Here is a 13,807-nt window from a genome sequence, read left to right on the forward strand (position 1 = left end):
CCGATATAACTCACTTCTGGTAGCTGCCACTGGGAACAAAATCTCCCAAGAAAACGAAGGCTGGCTGGCAGCCTAGCACAATTCCTAACTGCTTTCATGTATCCAATAAAGAATAAATTAAAAAAAATTATCTCATGTTTATTGTCCAGTGATAGTTGCGACTCTGAGGAATACAGACAGTGATCTCCTTGTCTTGGTGGTGGTGGGGGCGCTTTAAGTACAACCATAATTTGAACATTTCCCCATTGCAAACAATATTTTGGCATCACTTATCCACTACAGAAAGCTTAATGACAGTTAATACTTATGATGTTCATGATGGTTGGAAAGTACCATGCCAATTTCTTTCAACCCAATCCATTTGAAATGTATTATTATCAGTGCAGGCTTTGCTACTTATGAATATTTGATACTCATCATTGTTGGATCTTCTCAGAAATCATGAGAAACAAGCGACACAAATCAACCTCTGGTCATTATAAGTGTCTGACCAGCTAATTCCATCAACTCAAGAGCTTCTCTATGCTGTTTCGACGGCGAGGACTGCATCCCAAAATAAGATCTGCCAAAATAGCAGAGCACATTGTGCAGTCAGTGTCAAAGAGGGATTCTGATTCTCCTGTCCCCTTCATAAATATGCATGATTATTAACTTTTAATAGGTCAGTAATAAAGTTTTAGCACAGAAGGAGATGGTTAGGATGGTTTGCAGGAGCTGCGGCAGAAAGTGATGTCAGTGCATCAGGTTGTAATGGCTGTGTTGTACACCTTCATGAACACAACTGGATGTAACAAGCTGTGAATGAACCAACTGTGAGGCCAAACTTGTACAAAGAAAAGGGCAATTTTACCTTTTATGCTTTCAAGCACCAATCAGGATTTTTGCACTGCTGCTGTCAGTTAAATAAACTGCATCCACACATTCCTGATAATGCAGATTAGCATCTACACACCAGTGTGACTCCGAAATAAATAACAGAAATAAAGTTTCTAAAGTATATAATGATAATATAATAAATATCACTTTACGCACACAACTCAAACTCAAAGAAACAGCATAGCAGAAACTAAGCAAGTCTTAGCGAGAGCACGAAAGACTGAGGCATCCTGAACACAGAATGAACCTTAAGGAGATACACTTTTAAGAACACATCAAGTATTTAACATGGAAGTGAACTCTGAGCTCTCCTTCAAATCTCAGCCTCTGGCCCACCGTTCATTAAGAAGCTGGCTTTCAATTGGATGTGGCTTTTTGTTCGTTACTAGTAAAAGCTACTGCTTAGACTAGTTGCTGTTGCTTGGGCTTAGAATATTAATTAGTTTGTTATATTAATGGCAACTAGATAGCGTTGTACTAAATGAGAGCCCTCTTGTACAGACACAGATGTAGTGTAATGTTTCACTCCAAAGGGGAGCTTCAGAGACGTCTCTTACAAATACATTCTCAGTTCCCTTATGGCCTGCAAAAAACCCTTTATTAGTATGTTCTATACTGGAGATGGACTAGAGAAAGACAACAAGTGAACCACACTTAATAAATGACGAGAGAGAGAGAGAGAGCGAGAGCACAGCAGGTGGTTGGGTTAGCAGGACTTTTTCCCCTATTCATTTTCCTCCCTCCTCAATCTTTCTGTTTGTCCTTCATGAGGAGGGTGACTGCTGTGAACTGGACAGTCCGCTCCCTTTTCTGCACTCACATTTTCTGTAGTTCCTATCTTGGTCAAAATTAAAGGGCCGCTCTGTTTTAACTGTCAAATTATGCATACAGGCGATGAAATATTGACATCAGCCTGTGAGCCAATGACCTGTCTAATGAGTCCCTGGTGGGAATAACAAGAGAAAGGGTTTCTCGGTTAATAATATGGAACCCTATATCGCAAAGGCACTCGGCCGTGTCACTTTGATGTTCCACATTACAATTTTTTTCCTGTTTTACTCTTGGTAATGTAATCTTTGTGAACACTGTCTTCCCTTTGCCTGTGCCCCCTCAAACTCGCTCCAAGATTAACAACCCTCCCCTTTGTACAGTAGCAATCAAAGGTAATAGACTCAGGGAATAAAGTCTTTAAAGGAGCTGGAGCCAGAGCCGGAGTCTGAATCCAAATCCGCATTCATTCTTTTTGAACTGCAGGAGCTCGCTTTGTACTCTTTTTACTCAATACCGCAACTGCCAACATATACAAACTCAAACATAGTCGGGCTAAAAACACATGACGTGGAAAACTAAAAGCAAAAAGTACTGAAAATGAGTGACACATATACAAACATATGATTTAAGTTCCTTTCTGTTCCCCATTGTCAGGCCAAAACGAAAAATTCTCCTGGAAGAAGTCACAGGGTGCTACATAAAAACACACACTTAATGCCAAGGTCAGTGAGTCAGTGTGAGTGTGTCTGTGTTTTTATGACTCCCCCTTCGCTTGCTGCTTGTTGTGGCCCAAATTCTATTTCTGACTTAATGTTCCTCTCTGATTTATGTGTGGAGCACCTTGATAATGAAGGAGTCAAAAACTGTCGCTCTGTGCTTTTTTTTCCCCTCTCTGTCTCTGACTTCCTCCATTGCATCTACCTCCTTTCTCTCCTGGAGGTGAAATTATGGCCTTAAAGGCAGGGATTACCCATGACGGATGGTGTAGACTTATCTACTCTTGCAAGAGAAGTGCAGATAAGCTACTGCATTATGCACGTTACTGCTGAAATAAATTGGAAAGCAACTTGAAGTTAAAGACACTCATTCCTCTTAGAGATACTTAAAGATAAATATTTTTTATATCTAATATTTGAAATGGGAGCCTGCACATTTATTCTCAACTCTCCCTCGCACAAGAGATTATGATCTTAATGAGACTTACTGAATAAATAAAGCCATCCATCAACTCAATAGATTGGCACATAACTTTGTACAGACATTCATGGTTCCCAGATGACGTATATCTTACTGACTTGAGTGATCCTCTGACCACCATTGAACCATTGAACCAAATGTCTCAGAAACCATTGGATGAATTACCATACATTTTTGCTACATACACTCATGACTTTCTCAGAATGAATTTTAAAGTAATTGCTTTGCTGTTCATATGACTTTTGATCTGGTGCCACCACAAGATAAAAATTCAGTTTGTTCTGTATTTTGGTTTATGACTGAATCTCTGCAAAACCAGGGACATTTCCCGTCAGCCTTGCCTGTGCTTTGTGTTTAGTATCTGTATGGCTATACCTGCCAAGATATTGGCAGTGCAATTATTGGCATTTTAGTTTGATGATATTAGCATTTAGCATATTGCAGTGAAATAGCACAATGAGGAACAAACTTTATTTTGGTTCTTAGTTCAGAGGAACATTTGTCCATCGTGGGATGAATGAGACTGAACAGGAAGTCTCCACTTGTGCTCCCTTCAGACTTTATAACCTCTCTGCCTTCATCAGACCTTTTTATTCATGAGAGTTCTCTGGTACTTTTATCTCTGAAAATCTCTCTCTCTCTGGGCCATTACTTGTTAATGGTATTAATAGCAGATCTACCGCTTAAGGCCACAATATGGATTCATTAGAGGGTGAATGAAGGCTATTATCCCGGGCAAAGTTAGGTTTTCCCGGTTTAACCGGGCACATCTCTCTGTGTGGGTGTGTGTGTGTGCAGTAACAGACTCTTAGGCAAGCTGAGTTAATGGGGGGAAACAAAAGGCGACCTGAAGTTTGAATGGGGGTCGTTATGTCACTGTAACATATGGAGGATGCTATGCTGGATGGCAACAAAACTGCTGGGGTCTGTCTGTTCCATTAGCAACTAATTGCGCTGTTTTTATTCTTTGGCACATTTTATCGAAATGTTCTTTTCCTGGTAACTTTTCCCCATTTTCATCTCCATGTTTTGTACTTGAAAGCAGTAGCAGTCTTGGTTTCTCCACTGAACACCCAAAGTCAATACCTGCATGGTTTGAGTATCCAACAAAAACAACAAACTGTATGATCAATAAAAATAGGGCCTTCAAACATGGTACTGCACAACAGCACATACTTGAAGGATTTTTACTGTTGGGAGCACATGGTTGTTTCAGTATAATACACACATAAACAGCCTCTGGTAGGCAGTGAGTGCACCTAAAAATAATATCATAATTCAGAGCTTTATATATTTTCCTAAACCCAAACAAAAACTCACACATGAGAAATGTTATACTGTATTTCCAAATTCAATATGTATTTTATCGGTTGGCCGATTAGACTGACACTGAGAGGGCAGCAAACAGATTTCCCATGAGGCAACATGCACTTCAGCAAAAATAAAAAAAAAACAAAAAACGCTACAAATAAAACATTCCAAAATTTTGGAGAGAAAAATAAGAGGTGTTAAAAGACATCGGGCATAAAATTGCAATAAGTGGAACAGCTGAAGTGACAAATGGCAAATAATGCTTTGTAATGACTTTCCTCTCTCCAGATCTCTCAGCTCTCTCTCACTTGCTTTCTTTTTGTCTTCATTATTGAACTGATGTGGAGTTTCCCTCGTACTAATTAGTAAAATAAGCTCCTTGTTCTGTGGAATAAAAGCCTCTACCAGTATGAATATTATGGCAAGTCTGGTGACCAGACTGTAAAACAGGTGCATTCAGAGCTTCAGTACAGTACAATGTTGATGACGGATTTTTGTCCTAAGGGGACACGTACATAAATATCTTGTAGCATCAACTGTCAGTCACAGGTCTCCTACTTTGTGTGCGTGTGTGCGTGCACTTGTGTTTAAGTGTCCGTCAGTGTGTGTGTGTGTGTTTGCTTAAGTGGTTGTAAGGTGCCATGCCTGCAGGGATCCTCGCAATAAGCCAGAGGTAAAAAAACAGCTTGTTAATGCACTTTTTGTACAAGGTAGGTCTGTCTGTCTGTCTGTGTGTTTGTTTCTGCAGGTGTGTGAGTGCAATGTTTTCTTTCGCAGTGTTTCTATGAATTCTTAAAAATACATCCTTGATTTCCTTAGTCCATTTGCATAACTCACCGTGTAACTGTGCTGGAATAATTACGTGGGTCAGGGTGAAGTAAGGCAACTGCAGCAGTGTTAATTCAGTTATTTTCATGCTGAGAGGGACTGCGTGATCCTTTGGTTTGATTGTGTTTAACTTTTGCACCGTAGGGTTTTGTTTGTTCAGTATGCCGATTAGTTCGGTTCTCTAAGACAGCGTGTTGCATTGAGAGAATTGATTTTAGCTTTTGGGTTCAACTGTTAAGGCCCTTGAGTGTGTGTTAGAGAACAGTGCCTCCAGCAAACTGGTGCTTAAAGAACAGAAAAGCAATCAATGGCACTGATCATAGCATTTGACTGTTAAGTGATCAAAAAAAGCAAATAAAGTCCATGTCGAACATAACCCAAAATGAAAACTAAAACTTTGAGCTGTTTTGATAAGTCAGATCTGATCAAACAAGAACAAAAACTAATAATCTTGAAATGAAACAACTCAGAGAAGAGCCTCTTCAAAATAATAATCCACCTACACACCTCCCTACACACTGCTGCCTGTTTCACTCACATAAAGTCCAATTGATTCACAGAATATAACAAGTTTTCTAAACACGAGTATGAATTTGATAATGGAACGGAAAATAAGAAGGCAGCATATTTGTTATGAGTGATCGAGTCTTGTGTGTATAAACTAACGCTATCTACAAAGATAGCATGCAAGTGTATAAAGCTCATACTGTGCTGTGTTCATGAAAATTATGACCACACACACACACACACGCAGCAACAAAGGAATATGCCACTGATGTATGACTGCATGCTGTGACAGTGCATCACACTCACATGCACACACTGGCACAGACTAAAAAGGGCATGACCTAGCAGCACCTATAGTCTATATAAATAGGAAGCTATGAGCTAAGGTCAAGTGCCTTCATCTTCATCCTCATTGTGAGAATACATTAATAACTATTTTAGACGAATTCAGACACATAAAAGTATGACTTATGCATGTGATAAGCATATTTTTCCCCCCTCATTCACTAATGCACCCACAGTATCGCCCTCTCCTTCCCTTGTTCCCTCCCCATCTGGCAGCAGGCCAGTTTCCGAACATGGTGATGGAGCAAAAGAAAATTGATTTCTAAAGAGCTCTGTCTGCTATTCCCGGATATGAAATATGCAACCAGTTATTAGTCTAACACTGATATTAACATAACACGACAACCGTGTCAAGATATATATTAAAGATGTCTCTCTCATTCACGCTGAGAGATACATGAAATAGTCTGAAAATGATAATCTGCCACTTGTTCAAAGCTTGCCGGATCATTATCAATACTGCACAATTGTGATGACATCTGCTTTGTTTAAGAGAAAAATGTAGACAAAAAAGCTTTTTGGAAAATGTTTGGCACTGCACTGATGCTGCTATGAGACAGACAGATTCAATATCTTGATCGCGTAGACAGGCACAGCGGGTGGTTCTGTATTAGTTATTATGCCGCTAGTAATGAATGTACACAAAGAAAGGTCAAATGGCTCTCACACTGATGTACATGGACACACGCGCACTCACACACACACACACACACATATTAACACAGATGCAGATGCACCCATGCAAAGACTCGCATGCACACACACGGTCAGCAGAAAGGTCACAGTATACTGTGTTTGAGAAAGAGATATCTGAAGAGGATATGCTGCCTGTTGCTAAGGAGCACTCCTAGAGGAAAACACACACACACACACAATAAAGACACATACCTACACATGATGCTCTATCAATCTTAAAGAAACTAGAGCAATCACACACCTGTGAACACACACACACACACACACACACACTGAATCAATCCTTGTCCTATTCAAAAAGAGAGGAAGCTGCATCTGCCTCAGTTATTGCTCTCAGACTGTGTGTGTGTGTGTGTGTGTGTGTCTCAGTGTTTGTATCCTAATTTGTGTGTGAGAATGTGTATACGCTTGATGCTTGTTTGCTTGTATAGAAGAGAAGCGAGCACTGTTCAAGAACAACATCGCCCTTCTGTTTATTCCTTTAGGACCAGCAGGGTAAATTATGCCAGTCGGTTAACCAGATTCTCCCCCAGATGCAGTTTAGCATCTCATGAGAGACAAAAAGAGGAAAAATAAAAAAAGGCTCCTGTACTTCTAGATGGCTTGACTGACAAGGTTCACATTTTAAATTATTTTGCTCGCTTTAAACTCTTCAGTTAGCGTATTAGCTCCAATGTTACAGCGCAGTGTCTGGGAATTAGCATGAAAAGATGCTGCTTATCTTGTGATGTTCACATCTATAACATTGCCTCATCGTGTAACCGTACTGTACGAAACTTAAAGGGGACAGCACACTGAAATGTACAAAAACATCATCTTCAATAGTAACTACGTGAAATATGGTGTAGAGCTGAAACAATAGTCATCTTAGTAATCAGTCGATCTCCAGAAACGTATTTTGCCATGATTTAGATAACTCGCTAGTTTTAAAGTCTTTTTTTTTAATTCTCAAAGGTTGTTTTGTCCAGCCTCCTACATGTCATTGTCTTCATGATAATAAGACAATGACTATATAAACATCTTTGGGTTTAGAATAGGGCTACAATTAACGATTATTCCCATTAGCGATCAATACACTGATTATTTTCCAGCTTTAGTGATTGTTTGATCTCCATAATGTCTCCTGAAAAGCACAGTTTGCTGAAGTCCAATATGACGTCTTCAGATGTTTCATTCTGCAGGACTGCACTCCATAACCCCGAGATATTCAGCTATTGTGAAGAAGTCATCTCATTTTCTGAGAAGTGATTACCTGGCACAGTCACTATATTGAATATATTCATCTTTGATATGGTGTGGAAGGCTCCAGCTCTGAGACACCTTGCTGCTCTGCCTGCAGCAGTGACCTGAAGTACAGTAGAAGTCAGCGCATGCTGATCAATAACATGAAGCCTGAACTCAGCTCAGACCGTCAGGCTACACGAGAAAAAACAGACCCTGTGCAACACAGTGGAAATAAAAAGGCAGAGTATGGACCACAGTGGGTCCTGCTTGGTGTCAATAAAATGTCCTTTTCAGAGGACTGAAGTGATGGCAGCATGTGCTGACATAAATACACTGAATCCCTTTACTTCATGACATTCATTACAATGTGTGTGAATGAGTGATACGGGGATAGCCTGTTCTCTCTCTCTGTCTCTCTCTCTCTGTGTGTGTGTGTGTGTGTGTGTGTGTGTGTGTGTGTGTGTGTGCTCGCGGGTCAGTCCTGGTGACGGCAAGGCAAATGCTGTTTAAAGGCCATAAGCTGACATCCACGCTGACTGGACATTCTCTCCAACGTGACAAATACTTGCAATGAGAGGGCTCTCAGTGAGATGGATAGAAGCCAGTGAAACTAGATGCAGCATCAAGTATCAGAACAAATCCATAATGTATCTGACATGTGTCTCGTTTTCATATTTCACAGAAAATCATTATTGAAGGTGGGGCAGGGCTGGGATTTGAACTGTTGTGAAAAGTTTATAAATCATTGCTGCCTCTGTTGCGGGCTGCCAACTTTATCTCGTCTAAATCTATTCAAACTAGAGCTGAAATATAATATATAATAAAAATCTGCAGCAACCCTGATAATGCACCAAGTGATTTATTAAGCAGCAACAACAGCCTGGTGTCACCTTTTCCCATTTAAGGACGAGCAGCGAGGGACCCCATCTTGAACTTTGCATCGAGTCTGTGCATGTAGATCATCGTCATGTCTACAGTTTATCCATAATATATATATATATATATATAAACAGCATAGCATAAAGTTTGCAGAGATTGATACAAACAGTATCACACATACAAACAGTAAACAGCACACCATGGGGTCATTTAAGGTGTCAAAACTTTCTTGATGTTTCCTGAAACAGACCGGCCAGTAGTTGACTGGTCATTACCTATCAATTCATCTGTTGACCAAACTCATCAGTCGGTGTGTCCTGTTCATGTCGGGGTCCATGTCTCACCTTAGGCAGAGGCAGCGACTCCTCTCCACGAAACCGACAACCATCCGCCAACTGTCTGTTTAATCCTTTAACACACCTGTGCAGTGAAATAATAATAAAAAAAATCCCTCGAATCGGGACTGGAGTTTCGGCAGGTGGGGCCGTCCGTGGTAACGCTGCTCTTCAAAGCTGATATTTTGTTTGGTTGTTACTGCTGGAAATCACGCTCCAAAAATGAAAGGAGGAAGAAAAAAAAAATCCCTCGCGCTGCTCTCCGTCGTGATGCGCGTGTCCTCTCCTGTCCGTAGTATCGTGGAGGAAACGCAGCTCTGTTGATTATCATCCACTACTAGTCCGACCAAAAGGCACCGCGCAGGGAGAACAAAAAACAAAAGTAAGCTATTCCTGCGTGAGGAAGAGGAGAAGAAAAAGGAGAAGACGAAGAAAGTGCGAAGCAGCCTTCACCGGGATGAATGAAAAGACGGGGAGCGCTCCGGCTCGCACAGTGCGTGTGATAGTGAACACTGAGTGCTGGGTTTGCAGCGTGAGTGAGTGAGTGGGAGCACTGGTCGAGTGAGTAGGTTTCCGCGCAGTGCACCCACATGAATATCATCTTACATAAAAATTAAGAAAGGGACAGAAAGAGCGCCCGGATTCATTGTAGTATTGACTGTCTTTGCGGAGTGTATGGTCGCAGCCTAATTAAGTTTACGCTGCTCAGGTGTGCCTTAAGACATTCGTCTGATCTCCTGTGGCTGCTGTGATATCCGTTACTGGGTGGACTACTTGAAGTAATGTATCTGCGCCAAAACACTGAGTTTTATTTTATGGTTTCCGGCCATCGGGTCAGAACCGGTCATGCAGAATCACTGGAGAGGCAAGAGGATGGATAAGATAGTAGAAGGCGAAAACTCTGGTCACATTGCTCACATTGCTGACAACCCACCAAAGCAACTCTGATAAGGACTGATAAGTTATGATGTGTTTTAAAGGGTTGCCAGCCTTTAAAACACTGGTTAGGAGCAGCTGCGATAGCTTGTCCTCTGTGCTGTGCTTGTTGCGGATGGGGTGGTATAGTGAGTTTCTGCACCATTTTCTCAGCACGCATTTGGCTGAAGACAGGAAAACATCCAGTGAGTCCTAGGATTTCGATTAACAATTATTCAGTGGCATTTCCCTTTAATATATGGATCAGCAGTACAATTCATCTTTATTATTATAAGAGGGTTATGAGGGCACAGGAGGCAGAGCTGATCAACTCATTGTAGGGTTGGTTTGCTCCTGATGGCTGCCACATCGTATGGTGTGTGTGTGTGAATGGGTGAGTAAGCTGCAAATTGCAGAAAAGTACCGTACAGTAAGTGAAGCAGCATTTACTTCCATACAATTGGGCCAAAAATTTGTCAACCATTTTCATAATCGATGAACCATTTTAAGTCGTTTGTCAAACTAAATACCATGCAGTTTGCTGGTTCGATATTGTCAAATATGAGAATTGTTTCCATTTCCCAGTTTTATGTCACTGTACATTGAATGCCTTTAGGCGTCACATTTGGCTCAGGGAACTTATGACGGTCAATTTTCACTATACTTTCCAGCTTTTAATAGACTTAACAATCAATTAAATTGACTAATAATGATAAATTATTAATAAAAATAACAATTACTTGCAGCCTTACTTTATTTTGCCTGACCAAAGCTATATGAATATTTGCATGGTTTCTCACTGTTCCTGGTTCTTCTGGAGACACGATGTCACACTGAGGACAGCAAGACGCTGACCAGTCAACAGACAAGCTGCAGCACGGTGATGATTGTGTTATATTCCTGTAGGTTTAATTTCAAACATGGACCCACTGGATCAAAACACACTCTTGTTGAGACGGACAGATTCTATAAATCATTATCTCAGGAGAGCCAAATCGCTTCAAATGAGCTCATATGTCAGAATAAATAAACAATTGCCTCTGAATCCCAGTCAGACCAAGACCACATTACAGAGCCACAATTCAGAGTCCAAGTCATAGAAGCCTCCGCGTTTGGTGCCAGAATGCTTTGCAAAACCAACAATAATCACCCTTGATCTATCAAAAAATGGCATTAATTCACTGTGGTCTGCAAACACTCCCCAAAGCAATCACATGCACCAAATTTAGAGCTTAGCTGAAAAGAATGACATTGCTATGCCCCCTTTTTACAATTTTCTGTTTGATTATCCCAAGTCTTTTTGAAATGCCACATTTTCTCACTAGTGTATGGATGTGTATTCATTCCGGCAGAATGGGCGCCTATTACACGCTTTCAGAGGCTGTGACAGCAGCCTTCAGTGAGGAAGCCAAACACTTCACAGCTCAGACAATGTACCCAGGCAAACGCACACACACACACACACACACACACACACACACACATACACTCACAAGCATGCACTCACAGATTCAGATGCACACGAACCCACTGACACAATGCACATCGACGAGATGAAAGGGCCAATTTATCAAACCACCAGCCGAGGCAGGCCTGAGGACGTATAGTGCCAGCATTGGTCTGGAGAAAGAGGGCAGGATGTGCCTGAGTGTGAGTGTGTGTGGGTGTGTTTGGGTGTAACTTTGTGCGACTTTTTTTCTTTGCCTTGACAGCAAAGTCGTTCCTACTAACAAAACAGGCACTTATGGCTTTGGGTGATTTTCCCAAGTAAAAAGCATCACCTTTGAATGCTGTTGCTGCCTGACTGAGAATTTATGGTTCTTGTGATTGTCAGGTGCTTTGGTGTAAATAAGAGAAAGAGTGTGTGTGTGTGTGTGTGTTGGTTTGTTACCCACAGGAATGGAGAGAGAGAGAGATGGTGTTGGGGTCTGTCCCATGTTATGTCTCATTAATGTGCGAGATCAATGTTTATTCTCTGAGCTCTACAGACTTTACAAGCCCGAACTAATCCACTATTAGAAAGCTGCGTGACAGAGCCACAGAGAAGGTGCCGAGCAGTGCTGGGAAAGAGTCTGTGTTCCAGTGGAAAAAAGGAACACCACAAAAATGTGGCAAACATCTGCTTTGCACAGCACACTGTGGTGTAAGGACACCCTGACCGCATGGGATTGATCAGTTCAGGGGTAAAGTCTTCAAAAGTGTTACGGACAAAGACAGAGAGAAAAATATTGACTCCGAGCTTCATATTTGACAGTGACAGATGTGTGGCGCTAAGAGGCAGTAGTGAAATATTGGAGGGAGACGTGATGGAGGCTCTTCCTGGATGACTGTGTGACATTTTGTTCTCTTTAGACAATCAATGCGTTTACCTTTGGATTATTTTGTAAATTAATGATTGATTTTTATGAATTCATTTGTCCGGATTTTCCTTGTGGGAGAGTTGGCGTGGTGGATGTGGATCACAGTGACCTGAGGCGCTCCTCATCCACCTGAAGTTATTTCTTTGCTGTGGTCTCAGTGAATAGTTTGTGTGTAACACAGTGGTGTAAGTGTTTCAGACATACACATGCTGACAGGGAAAGAATTCTTGGGGATGCGCTGAATTATTAATAGAACACAAAGCATGCTGTAATGCTCTTGAAAATAAAACATAAAAATACAGACCTAAGCTTGTGGCAAACGTAAAGTTAAAGTTAAGTTAATCGTAACACTATCAGCATTGGCCTGTCCGGTCTCATGCAATAATGTCAGCACCCCTTTGATGCAATAATAAAAAGAAACACATGGAAAAAGAATACTGCAAGGGCAAAGAGAAATCAGCGGAGATTAAATTGATACACCAGATTTTGTTTCCACTCATCCGCTAACTCCCTAGCTGAGGGAGTGTTTATATTTAGATGTGAATGTGTGCGAGGAAGAACATTTCAAATGTTAGGCCCCTGATTTTGTGATGTCGGCTTCAGTGTGGTGCATCTGTTGGGTTTTGGCTTCTCAGATACTGGCCCGGTCTGCTTGATTCTGCTCCAAGGTCCGGGGGGCAGCCTGCCAGCACTGCCAGTTGGTGGCAAGCCTGAGTGGGGTGGGCTGCCCATTATAGTTGGACAAAAAAAACGTAAGGCCAAGCTCCAAGAATCATGGTCCCAAAAGTATTTACAAATCTGATGCTGTTGTTTGTCCACCACGGGTCAGAGACACAGAAACAGACATGGACAACCAGGACAGGCAGCACCTGAATGTGTGAAGTGAACGTGTGCGTGTTGAGTGAGGAGAACATAGAGTCGCAGGGATGCCTACAAATGGATCCATGTTCTCTCCAATAAAGTGTTTATCGGTAACAGGTGAGGGTAATCCGGGGATGGAGATTTAATTTCAGGAGCATCAGCAACTCTCACATTTACAGATCAGATCACTTACAAGCAGCAATATATATAGAGACAGCTGACACTGAGAAGCAACTAAATCAAAATTAATGTGATCTTGTCACCACCCCCAACACCATTCGAGGAGGAAGGAGCGAGGACAGAAGGGTAATTGATGTCTACGGCGCTAACTCACACTAATTCTCCCGTGTGATTAATGTCTTCTTCATTTATTACCCACAACTGATTGAAGAAACTCAAATCGTGCTCATGTTTTTATTGCAAAAACGGCAAGAAATACATATGCTTTATGTCAAGAGTAAACAACTTTATGGAACATTTTTATCGACAAACTGCTCTTCCAACACTTCACTTCATTCCACATTGTCAGTTTATTTATACAAACTCTGTCGGTATCAATTTCTCAAGTTGTTAGCTTTTACTCTTTCCATTTTCTTATTATGACAAATCAAGAAATCTAAATGACTTTGTGTGCCGTCAAACTGCTTTGCTGTGAACATGATTTATAGAGAGGATGCAGAATGATCTTTATCAGCTCTGCTG

The 13,807-nt window shown here is 41.3% G+C and overlaps 1 protein-coding gene across 2 annotated transcripts in view; it reads right to left on the reverse strand.

Moving 5' to 3' along the window:
* The window catches only part of zgc:171482 (zinc finger protein), a 43,945-nt gene extending 34,175 nt beyond the window's left edge, over nt 1–9,770 (reverse strand). The window contains exon 1 of one of the 2 annotated variants that reach the window (XM_046401533.1): nt 8,979–9,770. The gene's annotated coding sequence lies outside the window, so the exon portion shown is untranslated. The remainder of the gene's footprint in view (nt 1–8,978) is intronic. The other variant, XM_046401534.1, reaches the window with a different exon arrangement.
* Nucleotides 9,771–13,807: the final 4,037 nt, after the last annotated feature.

The sequence above is a fragment of the Scatophagus argus genome, chromosome 10 (genome assembly GCF_020382885.2).
Source record: "Scatophagus argus isolate fScaArg1 chromosome 10, fScaArg1.pri, whole genome shotgun sequence".
Taxonomy (NCBI): domain Eukaryota; kingdom Metazoa; phylum Chordata; class Actinopteri; family Scatophagidae; genus Scatophagus; species Scatophagus argus.